We start from the raw sequence: 16,423 nt of genomic DNA, 5'->3' as shown, positions 1-16,423 counted from the left end.
TCAGTAAACTTGAAGGGAAAGGAAATACTATACACCAGTCATTAACATAGCATATTACTGTGCATGTTAACATAGTGTATTCCTGTGCCTTCAGTACCAATCAAGTATAGATTATTGTAACTTTTTCTTTGCTGTAACACATGTTTTGAGCCAGGTGGGATATGAATTATACATAAAAAAGTAACCAAACTGTTTGTCTCTGAAGAATTGGAGCTTCTAAATGTTTTACTCCGGGTCTGATGAGCCCACAGTCATAAACACAGTCACTACCCAAGGGAATAGTCCTGGAGAGAGGTTTCAATTATTCAGTTCCCATGAAAAAATTTAGCTGCTCAGGAGTTTCTCCCACCCCATCCTATGGTGATCATAATTCAGACACTTTATCGATCATGTACTATAGTCAAAATTATAAGACCACAATGCCTTTAGTTTTCTTTAGTACGAACGATGGTCACAGTCTCTGTTCACACACTGACAATACTGACACCAAATGATCTGGCATATTTTGCTTGTGATCACGTTATTGAAGAGGGTGCTTATGCCGGAGGGGCTATTGAGTGTGCTCCAGCTTACCCTCTGGAAGGAGAGAAGCTGACAGACTCTGAAAACACAGAAGGTATCTACTCCCACCGCCGTGCCTCTCATCATCGTCAGTTCCAGCAGAACAGCTGAAGCAAGATCTTAGATGCAGGCATTTCTTTGGATTACCAAGGTGTAAAAAACAAGAGTCTAGATGTGATTCACACCTGCCAATGTGCTTTTTGGTCTGTATTGTACTGTGACAGGCATTCATCCCTATGTAGAGGGTCCAGTCTCAAAAATCTAGTCAATCACTGAACCATTATGCAAATTTTCATGCTAATGGTAGTATTTGTCTAGTATTGTTGACTGTCTCTTTTAGTTATGTTGCTTAAGAAAAATGTATATAAATGCTTAATATCCATAAAATCGTGGTTTAAACATGTTAGGCATAGGCTGGGAAGATAGGTCAGAGAGTTTGATCCTCAGAACACACATAGAAAGACAGATATGGAGCGATGCAATCCCAGTGCCCCTAGTGAGGGAAAGCAGGTAGAGACAGAAAGACCCAGAAGCTCCAAAATGTGTTACCTGGTGTATACAGAGCATCAGCCAGAAAGCACAAGAGACACCCTGCCTCCGAACAAGGTGGAAGGAAAGGACAGACTCCTGAGAAGTCCTTAATGTTCAGCTCTCTCTCTCTCTCTCTCTCTCTCTCTCTCTCTCTCTCTCTCCTGGCTCTCTCTGCCCAAATCCCACTATCTCAGAAATAGAGACCTTCTTCCAAAGGAAGATGTCAAAAGCTCTGTTCCACATTCTTGATGTTTTTGGCTCCTCCCCCAAAGCTTGAAGTTGCCAACATCACAAGACCCTGACTAACGGGTAGCATAATTGGGCACAATCTTTGGGGGCTGAAGGAGTCAAGAGGGAGTTGCTTTGCTCAGCAAAATCTGGTATTTTACTTTTTAATTTGGCTTGATCTGTCTTAATGCTTTGGCGAAGAAATCTATTATTGGGTAGAGAAAGCCTATTAACTTGGTGTGGTCATATGCAAACCATAGCAAACCTGTACCTACACACACAAACATACACTCTTGCATATATACATATATATACATATATATCAATTATAGGTTAAAATAGACAACTATTAAAACATTATGGTATTGTGCATATCCTCTAAGTACCACATGGTATCTCACTATATTTGAATTTCTGCAAAAATATACCATCAGGGGGAATGGAGAGATGGCTCAGAGGCAAAGAGCACTGGTTGCTCTTCCAGAGGTCCTGAGTTCAATTCCCAGCAACCACATGGTGGCTCACAACCATCTGTAATAAAATCTGGTGTCCTCTTCTGTACTGTAGGATACATGCAGGAAGAACCCTGTATACATAATAAATAAAAATCTTTTTAAAATATATGCCAGTTTTTTTTGGTTGGAAAGAACTGAAATTCACCGATCACTTATGGAGGTGGAGAAGCCCATAATCAATTAGCGATATCATCTGTCTCTGGTGAAGGTTCCCTACTCCTAGGTTGCACAGGGCCAGCTTTTTGCCATGTTCTTGGGTAACTTAAGTAGTTAAAGGCCTGTTTTCTAAATGTACAAATATTACTTATTTAGACTTTTCCCCAAAAACCTTGTCACCCACAAAAGACCCTACCTCACTCTATGACTTCCTTGAAGGTCAATGTACATAATCACATGCCTTGGGTCATCCAGGTTGGGATAACCTTCAGTAGTGCTTGAGGCCTCAGTCACCCTGACAAAGAAGGAAATGCCATGGGTCATTCATTAGCATACTTTATTACTATGCCATCAATGACAATCAGTTCTATACTACTGTGAGGTTTTCTTTGTTGGAATACTCATGTTTGAGGCAAGTGGGGTATGAATTATATGTGAATAAATAATAAAATATACACAATCACACACATTTTCATGTAGACAAGTATTCAAACCATGATACTTTTGGCCCAAGTGTCTCAAATTTGTCACTCTCATTTTGTAAAATAGATTCATTCCAATAAAAAAAACAGTCTCCAAATCTTTATATGTTTCAGCATCAACCTAACTTAAAAGTTAAAGTTCAATCTGAAAACCATCTAGATCAGTCACCATTTGTTCTTGGAAAAATTGGGATTACACTGACTGGGAACTGTTATAATCAAACCAAGATGGACACAACCGGACATCCCAGCACAGGAGCAATGCGAATGAAGGAAGCAATAATGGATTCTGAGCAAGTCCAAGTGCAGACTCACCTTTATTGACTCAATTCTCTGCCATGTGAATTCAATAGAGCAGAGGCCTTGCCTTTGAAGCTAGGTGTAATGCTGCCTTGGTGTCACTGGGCAACCCAGTCTCCCAAGACAGTTTTAGATCGTAGTCCCACCTCAGTAGAAACTTTATTCATTGGTCATGTACCTACAGCCATCTTAGAGTAGAAGTTCATTTTTGTTCATCTATTAATCTGAAAGCTAAGTAAATCCCAAGGTGGCCTCCTGGGTGGGTTCTGTGGCTAACCAGAGGATCTGCTGAAAGCTTCTAGCAGGAGGCATCTGCATTGACCCCCAGGAGCTAGAAGAAGCTTCCACCACCCCCACCAGAGCTCCTTGGAGCTATGCCTGAAGCAATGCAGAAACTCTATAACAGTACAGTGAACTGAGCAATGATGAGATTGAGGAGGGCTGGGCAGAAAGGTTCAGGCCCCTTCCTTTGAAACAATTGCCATGCCCTGACTGCTTGAGGTATGATGTGTATGGCAATGGTGAGCAGCCCTGAGAAGTGTGTAAGGTCATTTATAAAAAGCCACTAGCCCACTCTTACTAATAATCTCAGCATTGGAAAGCTGACTGACCATACTTTTCTCATTTTTTGTACTATTAAGCTAAGAACTCATGTCGTATTCTAATTAAGAACTCTGTCTTTGAGTGTTTCTCTATCTTTTGGCATTTTACTATAGATGTTTAGGAGAAACCTGAACCGTTTTAGAAACATCTTCATGCAAATATCCAACCCTTTATAACTCTGAAGGCTAATACTCAGAAAACATTGGAACACAGGAACAATGCAGTCAAGGTTATTGACTCTGTGTGACAGAACCTTTTCCAGTTCCCAGTAATGTGCTCCTCACCTGAACAGCTTCTACCATGCATGTTTCTGCCCACAGTCTTATCACTAGCATTTGGACAGTCTCTAATGTGATTGATCCCTTGCACCTTTCTCTGTCTATGTGAGTCTGGGCCCATGTTAGAGCTTCCCTCAGTGGTCTGTCCGTGGAGAGGTATGCTGTTCACAATAGCGTAATGTCTTGTCCTATGTCTACATATTAGCCCAGTCTCAAAACCGCTCTTAGGCTTTGGGGTTCTCACTCCGTGATGCAGGTATCTCTTTCTCTCATACCATTAGGAATGCTTTAATAAAATATCATTACTGGGTGGTGTGTGTGTGTGTGTGTGTGTGTGTGTGTGTGTACATGCATTTCTCAAAGCTCTGAAGGCTGGGTCATTCAAGTGCAAATGCCTGCATATTTGCTGTGTTCTGAGGACCTCAGTCCTGGTTCATAAATAGCCCTCTCACGTGATTATTTTATGAGGCCCCTAATAGCATTTACAAGGTCTCCACCCCATGACCTAAACACTTCCCCAAAGGCACCAACTGTCCCCCCATTGCCACAAAATTAAGATTCCAGCAGGAGACTGGGAGAAGCAGCCCCGTCACACCACAGCCGCTGCTTGGGTTTATCCATGGAGAACTGGGAGAACAAGAGTGACTCCTCACCCCTGTCAGCCTCACACTCACCAAATCCACGCAGCTCACACACCTACAGACAGATGGAAACCATTCCTTTGAAAAGTTAATTGCATGCCATTTCAATATCGAGACTTCTTTTTTCAATTTACCTTTAAGGAAGAGGGATAGGAAGCAGAATGTATAGGCTTTGAAAATATAATAAAAGGGTGGTTGTGAAATTTTTAATGAAAATATCTCATATCATGTAAATAGAGGAAAGGACTGTGTGAAAAAATATTAAAATATTCTTTTATTTAATGACTGTTCATATCAATCTTCTGGGTTATACCAGGGTCACAGAGTGAGTATTTTCTTATAGATCTAATACATCAATTTCTGATGATACATTCTTAGGATGCAACTAAATATAGAACTAAGTTCACAATAAGGTCACTTTTGATAAATCCGTAAAAACAAAGCAAACCTGAGGATCATTTACATATGCGACAGTAAACACTGCCAGAGGCAAACCTTAGTTACACCATTGCCAGTCCTCTTAGAGTGTTCTCCTCAGCTGTACCAGGAAACTACAGATTGGGTGATTTATAAAGAGCAGATATCCATTCTGTTCATAGTTTTGCACACTGGAAATTTCAAAAGCATGGTGCTGGCATCTCAGGAGAGTCTTTGTATTGTATCACCTCACTGCCAGGGGAAAAGGTCAGGAGAGGTCAAAGGTGAGGCAGGCATTGAAGGCGCTCCTTCATTTTTTGGTAAATCCACCCCCTGCAAGAGTATTCTTGAGGGCAGAGATCTCTTGATCAAATCAGCCTTCTCTGCCTCTGTCCAGGTCTCAGCACGGCCGTGCTGGGGATGAAGTTTCTAACACAGGAATGTATGGAACACTCAAACCCTAGAAAACTCCTTTTCCTTCCAGCTGAGGAAGAAAGACTCCTTAAGCATATGATTCTACCACTGCAAGGAAGCTGTTACCATTTCGAAGTAAAGTCACTCTGTAAATGTGCAGACAACTCATAGCAAATGCACGGGATCTGCTTTTAAAAGGTATCAGCAAGTAATGAATTAAGGTTCAGCCACAATTGTGCTGTTTGTTAGTATAATCATAATCTACTAAGTAAATGTTATCTTCATTTTACAAATGATGATGCTGAGACGAACAGCAAACACTTAAGTAGAAGTAGCAGGAGAGATAAAAAAGAAACATGATTCTCAAATCTATAAAAGTTTCCTTATAATCAGAGTATTTATCATGCTTCAGTTGAAAAAAAAACTGAAACCATATTCAGAAATTTCAGTTGGGTTGAATCTGAATGACCTAATTTTTAGTTCTAAGGTGCTTAAGAACTCAATAAAACCTCCAGTAACAAGAAAATACACACAAACACAAACAAACACACACACTGTACACAAGGCCTAGAGAAAGTATAAACTCCAAGTAGAATTATATAAACTTCTAGCAATCAAACCAAAAACATCTGTATAAAAAAAGCCATGATTTTATATTGGTGGAACTCGAAAGCATAAAATAAAATGGAGAGAATACTGCAGCATCCTAAAGAAAAGCATTTCAGCCTTTCTCTTTCTTTCTATTTGTTTTACATTTATTTATGTGTGTGTACTCCCTTGCTGGAGCGCCCATCAAACTAGACAGGCAGCAAGTAACCTTTCCCACCGAGTCATCTCATGAGGCCCCTAAAAATTATGTTTCTAAGAAATTCCCATCCTTTTGTAAGTGTGTGAAATAAAACCTTTCCTAGGGAGATACAACATGCATGTCTATGCACCCCACATCAGAACCCACAACAGACCAAAGTACAGATAACACCAAAAACCAACTTGGTGAACCCATTAGTTTTACTAGGGTTACTTACAGGAGTATGGGTGAGGGGTTACCCACATAAGTGTAGATGACAGCTTGTGAAGCTGGGGACCTGGAGCACACTGCATAGCCTGCAGGCAGCTCAACAGGTTGCAAAGCACCCTTTCCAGGTGCCTCAGTTTGTCTAAACCTTTTCCGGGCTGCTCTGCTGATATTATTCTGCTTCTTCTTGATAGCTTATGTGGTTCGAGAGTCTTCCTTACAGCTTAGATCTGTTCAGTTTGAGAAAAACTACCACTTTTTATTACTTTCTCTGGCATGGAGGGACTCAGAGAATCTGGGTGGTTTCAGGGACTTCCTGAAGCTATTTTGAGTTGTTTATCTACCTGATTAAGGAGCTTCCCTGCAGAATGCAATGTTTCAATCTCAGGGGAAACTGCTACCCAACATCAATGACAAGAGAAAGGAGTGCCTTGTTATATGATGGCTTCAAACTATGCTATCCTGTTGTGTTCTTTGTAAACTATTAACCTTCCATATCTACTTCAAACTGATTGAAATAAGAATCAAATTATGAAGAGAACATTTTGGTTGAAAATAAAATCTAAATGTATTGAGATCAAAAGTAATGTTTCTTGATTATGATTAAGAATTTCAAGACAGTTTTTTATTCTCAATAAGAAAAGAGAAAGCTAAAGTTGCAAAGTTCAAAACTCAATAGAGAAACAAGTGTGAGAAGGTATATTGGACAGGGCTGAGTTAGGAAAAACTCAAAAGTCCTTACATTCACAAGACAAAATAGAAAACAAGATCAAAGTGATTCCAATTATCAAAGTAAGCATTTTAAATTTAAAGTAAACATCATTAGAATGAAAAGGGGATGTTATCATAGGAAAACCAACTAAAGGATGGGATAAATAGCTGAGTGGTTGAGAGCTGCTCTTGCAGAAGACCTGAATTCACTTCTGAGCATCTACATCAGGGTGTTCACAGCCACCTGTAACACTGGTTCCAGGGGTATCCAATATCCTCTTTCGGCCTCTGTGGGCAGCTGCAAGCATGCATATGCACACCTGCCACACTTGCACATATAATATACACCTATAATTAAAAGCTAAAAATAAATCTTAAAAAGGCAAAAATAAATCTGAATTTATCTGTCTCTCTTAGAATCCACTGTAATTACAAAAGTGTTAACTCTTATAATGCTTACAATTTGGGAATTCCTAAGCAAGTGCCTGGACCTGGAGGAGTTACCTACGTGCTGCTGTGACAAAATGCTTGACAACAGCAACTGAAGGGAGGGATGTTTCATCTTGATTCATAGCTGTAGAGAGTTTCAGTCCATCACAGGGGAGTCAGGCATGGCAGAGCAGCCTCATCCGTGGCAGAAGCAGCATAAGTGACAGCTGTTGACGTCCTGCTGCACCAAAAAGTAGAGAAAGACATGAACCAGGAGGTATAGAAGCCAAAAACCTGTCCACAGTGACTGATCTACATCATATAATTTCTTTCTCCCTCAAGCCAAGCCACCAACTGGGAAACAAGTATTATAAACATCAATCTATGGAACATATTCAGGTACAGTCTGTAGCATTCTGTGCCTGGCCCCTCACAGTCTCAACACCTCAAAGCCTCATAATACAAAATTCATTTTTTTAGTTCAATCTCTGGAATCTTCTTACACACCAAATACTGCTCCAAAGTCAAAAGACTCTTCCATAATCTTAACTATGAGATCCTGTGAAATACAAAAAACAATCACTTATTTCAAGCTATAAGGCCTCACAGAAAGCGTGCCCATTTCAAGGGGAAGATGGAGTAAAGCAATAATGTAGCCATCAAGGGATTCTTGATACACGGAATTCCATATCATGGAGTGTGTGAGCTCCAGAAGACCCAGGCAAGCCTGTCCCTAAGACTCTACCACCCACAACAAATATGTTCTCTCTCCAGCTATGTCTACTCAGTACCTGAAGCTTTCCTCAACAGACATGTCTTATTGCTGGCATCTTGAATGTGCTGGGCTTTCCACATTGGCAGAGAAGAAAATGTGAGGCAGGAAGACTGATCCGAGAAAAGTAGCAGGAGATTAATCAAGGCTGGAGTAGTCGGATAACAATAGTCAAAAAATAAATGACCAAAGAAATCTTCAAATTTGAGGAAGAAACCAAGCTTGTGGATTGAAAAGGTTCATTGTATGTCCAGTCATGAAAGATCCATGTTTGATTCTATAAAATAGACTTTTCGAATTCTAAAACTAACGAAAACATTGACCATCTGGATACAAAGTATAAGTTTGCTACAAGGAGAAAATGGTCCACCTGGTATCAGATTTCTTACCTGCAAGTGCCAGGCCCCTGCAATATCAGTCTCTGCAGAGACACTCAAGAGCAATCTTCATTTGAACAGACCAGTGATTACCTATCTGTCAGAATGGAAATACCCTTTTATATGTGCAACAACTACAAAGTACACAATCCCTTTACCCACTGAGTCATCTTGCCAACAGACAACAAGCTACCTCTGTAACCCAACCAATGGAAGTCATTGAACCTGGACAGTAGTGACAATCAATAAATCTCTGAAATGCAAGATATATTCAAAGTACCATGTTGTAGGCTAATCAAGGAATAAATAGATCAGTAGAAAGGACTGAAAAATCAATATTAACATTCAAGGAACTCTAATGCAATTAAAGCAGTGCTCCTATTCAGTATGAAAAAAAGAGACAGAAGAGGGAGGACAAAGACGGTAAAACCACAAGGACCAGGCTGTCTGCTGCTTGATGCTGTGTTCTGGACAGGACTGAGATGTGGCTCCCATGAGCAGCCAACAATACGGGTCAACATGCCGACATGAATTGGGGAAGCCTTCACAGTACCCAATCTGCAGGTAAAAAGCTTTGGACAGTACTGGCTGCTGAAGAAGGAAGACTCCATGGTTTTGGTTCATTTTGTTTTATTTGCTTTTTTCAGAAACCCCAATCTTTACTCTTTAGTCCCAAACACATGCACTAAGGGCAGTGTTGAGGGGGATATGTGGAGCATCAGAAGAGAGAGAAGAGTAGATATGATTTACATATAGTGTGCTCTCATGTAAAATCCTCAAACGGCAAGAAAAAAATGAGACTGGCTCAGACACCTTCATACCCACATGCTCTTGACAAGCTGTAGATAGCTCAGATTGAACAAGGCAAATGTGGACAACATTCTAATGTACTGGGGAAAACCAAGCTGGAGAAACTCTGGATCCCTTCATGAGCCTGAAGTCTAGATTGGCACCTTTAATCTAGCTGCACATGTAGGATTTGTTGTAAAAGAATTAATGCCTCCTTTCCCTTCCCAACTGTATCTTTTACACTGCTGATTGGTCCTACTGGGAAGAGGTAACATTTCTTTTTTTTCCATGTTTCAAATAAATTTATTTCAAATAAATCAGGATTTATTTGCTAAACAACTTTAATGAGTCTGTACCCATCCTGAAATCCTTTCTGTAAGCCACTGGCTCCAAATTGTGCTCTTTCTTGCAAGGCTGGCATCTGCTGGCGAGATGACACCTTTAGGAATACTCTAAACTCGGAGGGATGGCTCAGTGGTTAAGAGCACTGACTGCTCTTCCATTCAATTCCCAGCAACTACATGGTGGCTCACAACCATCTGTAATGAGATCTGGCACCCTTTTCTGGCACGTGGGCATACATGGAGGCAGAATGTTGTATACATAATAAGTAAATAAATCTTTTAAAAAATAAAGGAATATTCTAAACTCAATGAAGAGAAACTTGTACCTTCCTAGACAAGTCTTTGAACTGCCCAAATAATGATAATATGATAAACATTTTAGTGTCTCTTTTCAGTGAAACTACTTAAAAGAATCTAATACCCAAGACTCAGGCATTTTATGATATATAAATGCTACATTAATTTTTTTTGTTCATTTTTGGCTTTTGAGACAGGGTCTTATGATGTAGCCTTGGTTGACCTAGAACTCACTGTATAGATTGGGCTGGACTTTGACTCACAGAGAGCTGCCTGCCTCTGCCTCCGGAGTGCTTGGTATTTGCTACCACAACCAGCTCTATCTTGATTTTTATAAGAGGTAACATTTCTAATGCACAGGAGCCATATGTGCTGATTTCTGCTCTGGATGACATAAAAGCACCTCTGTATTCTCAGAAACATAGGAAGGAGGCTCCTGTGGGAAGCCCACTTTAGCTCCTGCACTTCTTCAACTACAAAATAATGTGCCCCACATCGAGCAGGGGTTTTTAATGAATTTCTAACATGATGGAAATGAAGCATGTGTGAATGACATTAAGTAGTTGGTATTGCTTACATCTCAGGAGCCAGGAATAGTTCAGTGTGAGCTTGATAAATCAGGGAAATTGTCAGGGTAAATCCGAGGAACACAAACAGGGCAAGGGTAAGATGTGACCATCAGAAGCCAGGTACGAGCAAAAGAGATTAAAGAGCGGCTGTCTACATCAACACAACCACATCAGGAACTCCAGAGCTACTGAAGAATTAGGACCGAAGACCAGTCAGCAAAACGAGGTTGTTATTTAAGGGCCTATGATGCTTATGTATTAAGAGGAGTATGACATTTCAGGTCCAGCACGTTCTATTTCTTCCCTGCTGGCAATGCTGAAGACTTTATTATTCTGAATGCTTTAGGAGCAATGTGACAAAACTAGAGGGAGACCAGCACAGAGCAACAAAAATGATAAAAGAGTGGGAAAATAAAGGCTGAGAGGAAAGGTTAATATCTACGATTGTTTAGCCTGGAGAAGCAGGAAGGCTGAAGGGTGACTTACAGTCTGTTTGAATACATGCTTGGCTATTATAATGAACATGTTGGATTCCACGTGGACTTAATGAGGAAAAGGAAGCAAATTTACCCCGCGGTTTTGGATTAGTATGATATCAGGAAATATTGGGGGTGGGGGTTTTTACACAAAACTCATGAAGAGAATTGGCACAATTAGTTTTCCTGGAGATGCAGAAAAGACTGCAATGCCGTGGGCACTCACTTGCCTTAGAGGCAGAGAAGAAGCCGAACTGAAACAGACAGGGTGAATTACCTAGCCACTGCTACTTAAGAAATAGATATATTGGGCCGGGCGGTGGTGGCGCATGCCTTTAATCCCAGCACTCGGGAGGCAGAGGCAGGTGGATCTCTGGGAGTTCGCAGTCAGCCTGGTCTACAATAGCTAGTTCCGGGACAGGCACCAAAGCTACAGAGAAACCCTGTCTTGAAAAGCCAAAAAAAAAAAAAAAGAAACATAACATTGTCTCATTAACTTATATATATATATATATATATAATTTGTATGAATTAATAAAAGCTAAAAATATAATAAAACAAACAATTCAGTTCTTAGAGAATTCCCCTTGTATAACAGTACCTGAAATTTAAGCAAAAGCCAGGTTTTTTTTTAAGATTGAAAGATGCTAAATGGAGATTAGTTTATTTCTGAGATAGCTAATAGTCATTTTCCAGCTTCACAAATACCTAAGTTCTAGAGTCATTATCAATGGAAAGTCAGATTGCACAAATGTGTCACCTTTCCTTGGGATCCATAAGGTCTCTGCTACAGATAGGAAGACCTTGGTGAGAGCAATGTAGAACATTTAGGAAGTTGACATTGAATGAGTCATTGAAGCTGCATTCAGTCTCCACACTGTATTCTTTATGGGTAGAAACAAGCATTTGTCAAGTGTGCACAATGTCTTGCAAGTTGTGTTATTCAAATATATTCTTTATTATCCATACCATATTTCTGCTAGGTAGTTTCTACGGCCATTCTGTAAGTGGGAAAGCTGGAATTCACAGAGAAGTGATCTGTGCTCAGGCCTCACAGCCAATAAGTGGCTAAGTGGGTGTCAATACCAAAGTCCACTTGATTTGACCCTCAAACCTGACCTCAAGCACTGAAGCACAGCACTTGGATAACCCAAGACAGGGTAATAAAATTAAAATTAAATAAAATTAAAACAGTGGCTGACAAATGTTTAACCTGCCAAGAAAAAAAATGGCATATTGAAATTAGTGCTCTGACCTCCCTTGCTCTTGGATTGGGAGGATCAACATAGTAAAAATGGCAATTCTACCAAAGGCAATTTATAGATTCAATACAATCCCCATCAAGGTCCCATCAAAATTCTTCACAGATCTGGAGAGGACAATAATCAACTTTATATGGAAAAACAAAAAACCCAGGATAGCCAAAACAATCCTATACAATAAAGGAACTTCTGGAGGCATTACCATCCCTGACTTCAAACTCTATTACAAAGCTACAGTGATGAAAACAGTGTGGTACTGGCATAAAAACAGAGAAGTCGACCAATGGAATCGTATAGAAGACCCAAATTTTGACCCACAAACCTATGAACACCTCATTTTTGATAAAGGAGCCAAAAGTATACAATGGAAGAAAGAAAGCATCTTCAACAAATGGTGCTGGCACAACTGGATGTCAACCTGTAGAAGAATGAAAATAGACCCATATCTATCACCATGCACAAAACTCAAGTCCAAATGGATTAAAGACCTCAATATCAGTCACAACACATTGAACCTGATAGAAGAGAAAGTGGGAAGTACCCTGCAGGAGATGGGCACAGGAGATCGCTTCCTATGTGTAACCCCAACAGCACAGACATTAAGGGCAACATTGAATAAATGGGACCTACTAAAACTGAGAAGCTTCTGTAAAGCAAAGGACACTGTCACCAAAACAAAAAGGCAACCTACTGACTGGGAGAAGATCTTCACCAACCCCGCAACAGACAAAGGTCTGATCTCCAAAATATATAGAGAACTCAGGAAACTAGACTTTAAAATGCTAATTAACCCAATTAAAAAATGGGGCACTGAACTGAATAGAGAATTCTCAGCAGAGGAAGTTCAAATGACCAAAAGACACTTAAGGTCATGCTCAACCTCCTTAGCAATCAGAGAAATGCAAATCAAAACAACTTTGAGATATCATCTTACACCTGTCAGAATGGCTAAAATAAAAAACTCCAATGATAGCCTTTGCTGGAGAGGCTGTGGAGGAAGGGGTACCCTCATCCATTGCTGGTGGGAATGCAATCTTGTGCAACCACTTTGGAAATCGGTGTTTCGGCTTCTCAGGAAATTCGGGATCAACCTACCCCTGGACCCAGCAATACCACTCCTGGGAATATACCCAAGAGATGCCCTATCATATGACAAGAGCATTTGTTCAACTATGTTCATAGCAGTATTATTTGTAATAGCCAGAACCTGGAAACAACCTAGATGCCCTTCAATGGAAGAATGGATGAAGAAAGTGTGGAATATCTACACATTAGAGTACTATGCTGCAGTAAAAAACAATGACTTCTCAAATTTTGCATGCAAATGGATGGAAATAGAAAACACTATCCTGAGTGAGGTAATCCAGACCCAAAAAGATGAATATGGGATGTACTCACTCATAACTGGTTTCTAGCCATAAACAAGGGTCACGGAGTCTACAATTGGTGATCCCAAAGAAGCTAAGTAAGAAGGTGAACCAAAGGAAAAACATATAGTTGTCCTCTTGGCTATGGGAAGTAGACAAAATTGCCGGGGAGAAAATTGAGATCTTGGGGGTGGGGTGGGATGGGGGTAAGGGGAGATGGGGAGAGAAAAGGGAGAAAGGGAGAATGGGGGGAACTTGGGGAAAAAGGAGGATTGGGATAAAGGAAGGTTAGATAGGGGAGCACAGAAGCACAATTCTTAGTTAAGGGAGCCACCTTAGAGTTGGCAAGAGACTTGAACCTAGAGTGGCTCCCAGATGCCCAAGCCGAGGTCCCCAGTTAGTTCCTTGGGCAGCTGAGGATAGGGAACCGAAAATGACCCTAGCCTATAGCAATACTGACGAATATCTTGCATATCATCATAGAACCTTCATCTGGTGATGGATGGAGATAGAGACAGAGACCCACACTGGAGCACTGGACTGAGCTCCCAAGGTCCCAATGAGGAGCAGAAGGAGGGAGAAGATGAGCAAAGAAGTTGGGACCACGAGGGGTGCACCCACCCACTGAGACAGTGGAGCTGATCTATTGAGAGCTCACCAAGGCCAGCTGGACTGTGACTGAAAAAGCGACGACGACGGCGAGGAAGGCGGCGATGAAGGAGGCAGCGGCGGGGACGAAGGCGGCCCTCGGAGCATGCCCCAGACCATGGTAAGAAAGCCCCGCCGAGTTCCCCGTCACCTTGCTGCGTGGGTGCCGAGCGTGTCGCTCGGGACCCCCTAGGGCTTAGTATTTATGGCTTGCTTAGATTTTCCTGATCGTGCCGGTACCACGCCTGCTGGGGCTTCGGGTGGCGGGGCGTCAACAGCCGGGGCCCTGAACTTGGGGAGGGTCGCGGGGCGGGGGCGGGGCGGGGGCGGCGGGGGCGGCGGGGGCGGGTGGCGCTTCCGCTCCGGGAGTCGGTGCCGCTCAGCTCTGCCTTGGCTGTGCTGGGACCCAGCTGCGTACAGCCCTCCCGGCCGCAGCATCCTCCCTCCAGGCACCAGCCCAGGACGGCTCTCCTGGCCTCGTCTTCCAAAAAGCCTAGGCCAAAAGACAAATGACGCCCCCGTGCCCTAAACTCTAGCTCCCTTGCTAGTTTGTTTTGTTTTGGGTTGTGTGTGTGTGTGTGTCTGTGCGTGCTCGCGCCTGCGTTATTTTGCTTTTTAAAAGTGTTTGCGGGCATGGAGCCCATGCTGGGCTACCCACTTTTTGGGCGGTGACTCAAGACAGTTTTCACATAAAATATGTTAATCAAAAAAAAAAAAAAAAAGGTGTGGGCAAGAGTGTGGCCGTGCTTTCAAGTAAAAGGTTTGCAAACGTTCCAGAATGACTTGAGTACTACTTCGTTTGTCCCCACGGAAGAAGGAAAAGAATTCAGAGCTGTGTTATACACATTCCTCGAAGCCTCCTTATCAGAAATGTTTGCTGGAGACCGAAGGAATGTGGACAGCTTAACCCACAGCTTCAGTTCCATGGAGAGTTTAAGGAAACAAAGCGTTCCAACGGTTTTGTCCCTCGTTGGAGCCCTTAAACTCTCTTGGTGACTAAGATATTCTATAAACATTTAATACATTTGAGAGCAAATCTTCTATTCATTTTATGAAGTTATAGAAGTCTTCCACCATTAATGGTGTTTCAACCCTTTTAATCAAAAGCAACTTGTCTTTGAAAAGTTTGTTTGAATTTTGTCTAGCTTAAATTTAAAAAAAAAGAGTTACATGTGTGGATACGTAAGCTCCCATCCATGGCAGCCTCAGAAGTTGGATCGCCTGGAAATAGAGATAAAAGTAGTTAAGTTGTGAGTCGTCTGACCTGGGTGCTGGGAATCAAACTGTGGTCCATTGCCACCAAGAGGACTGCATGCTTTTCGGATGAGCCCTTCTTTCCGCCCGTTTGAACTAAATTAAATTAAATTAAATTCATTTTTGTGTGTTTTTTGAAGCCTGAGTGTGTGGAGATCAGGGGACAGCTTCATGTGAGACCTGGGGATTGAATTTTGGTCACTGGCATCACCTTCGCTACCTGAGCCAGTTCACTGACCCAGCTTGAATTTTTATGTGAAAATTCTGATAAAAATGTTTTTAAATACGACAATGTGATGGGTAAATCTGACCTTTGTTTTTTAAGGAATTGTTTTTTCTTGCTGTAACTGTACTCACAACTGATTCTCGAAGGCCTTCTGGCCAAGATCAGGCATAGTTTCCATGCATTTGTTTTTGGGGGATTTTTCTGTCAAGTTTTTTGAGATACTCCAGATGTGACTTGGGGGTATGAATAAAGGAGATCATGGTTTTCTTAGAGACTCTTAAGATCACAGGAAACTGTTGTAAGAGGTGGAAATAGGGTTATAATAAGTGGTGTTATGGTTCTTTTGCCAAAAGCCCTAGTTGTTTATGAAGTACTTTTAAATATTTTGGAAAGATACTTAAAACACTTGGCGGGTAAGATGGGTGGCTCAGTGGGCAAGAGTACTTGAAAATGCCTGAAAACCAGAGTTCAGTTGCTAGAGTCCACATGGTGGATGTTGTCCTCTGCCTTGTGTATGCCTTGGTGCACACACACCCACACACACAGCGATGAAATTTTTGTTTTAAAATAGGCTATTTTTGAATGCTACAGAGAAATATGTAATTAACATAAGTCAAAAGAGTGCAAATGGCATTGGGCAAAGGCTTGCGGTAGATCAGGAGTTTTAGTCTTACAATTTTTGTGACCTTGAGAAAGTCTACTTTTTAGTTTTCTTAGTCTGTAAGATGTGAAACTTGAACTGTATGTACTTTCCTTACTTG

The sequence above is a fragment of the Microtus oregoni genome, unplaced genomic scaffold (genome assembly GCF_018167655.1).
Source record: "Microtus oregoni isolate MIOR12 unplaced genomic scaffold, Mior012 000001F_ref0000356, whole genome shotgun sequence".
Lineage (NCBI taxonomy): Eukaryota > Metazoa > Chordata > Mammalia > Rodentia > Cricetidae > Microtus > Microtus oregoni.
The sequence above is the reverse complement of the archived record's forward strand: the minus strand, read 5'-3'. Positions refer to the sequence as shown.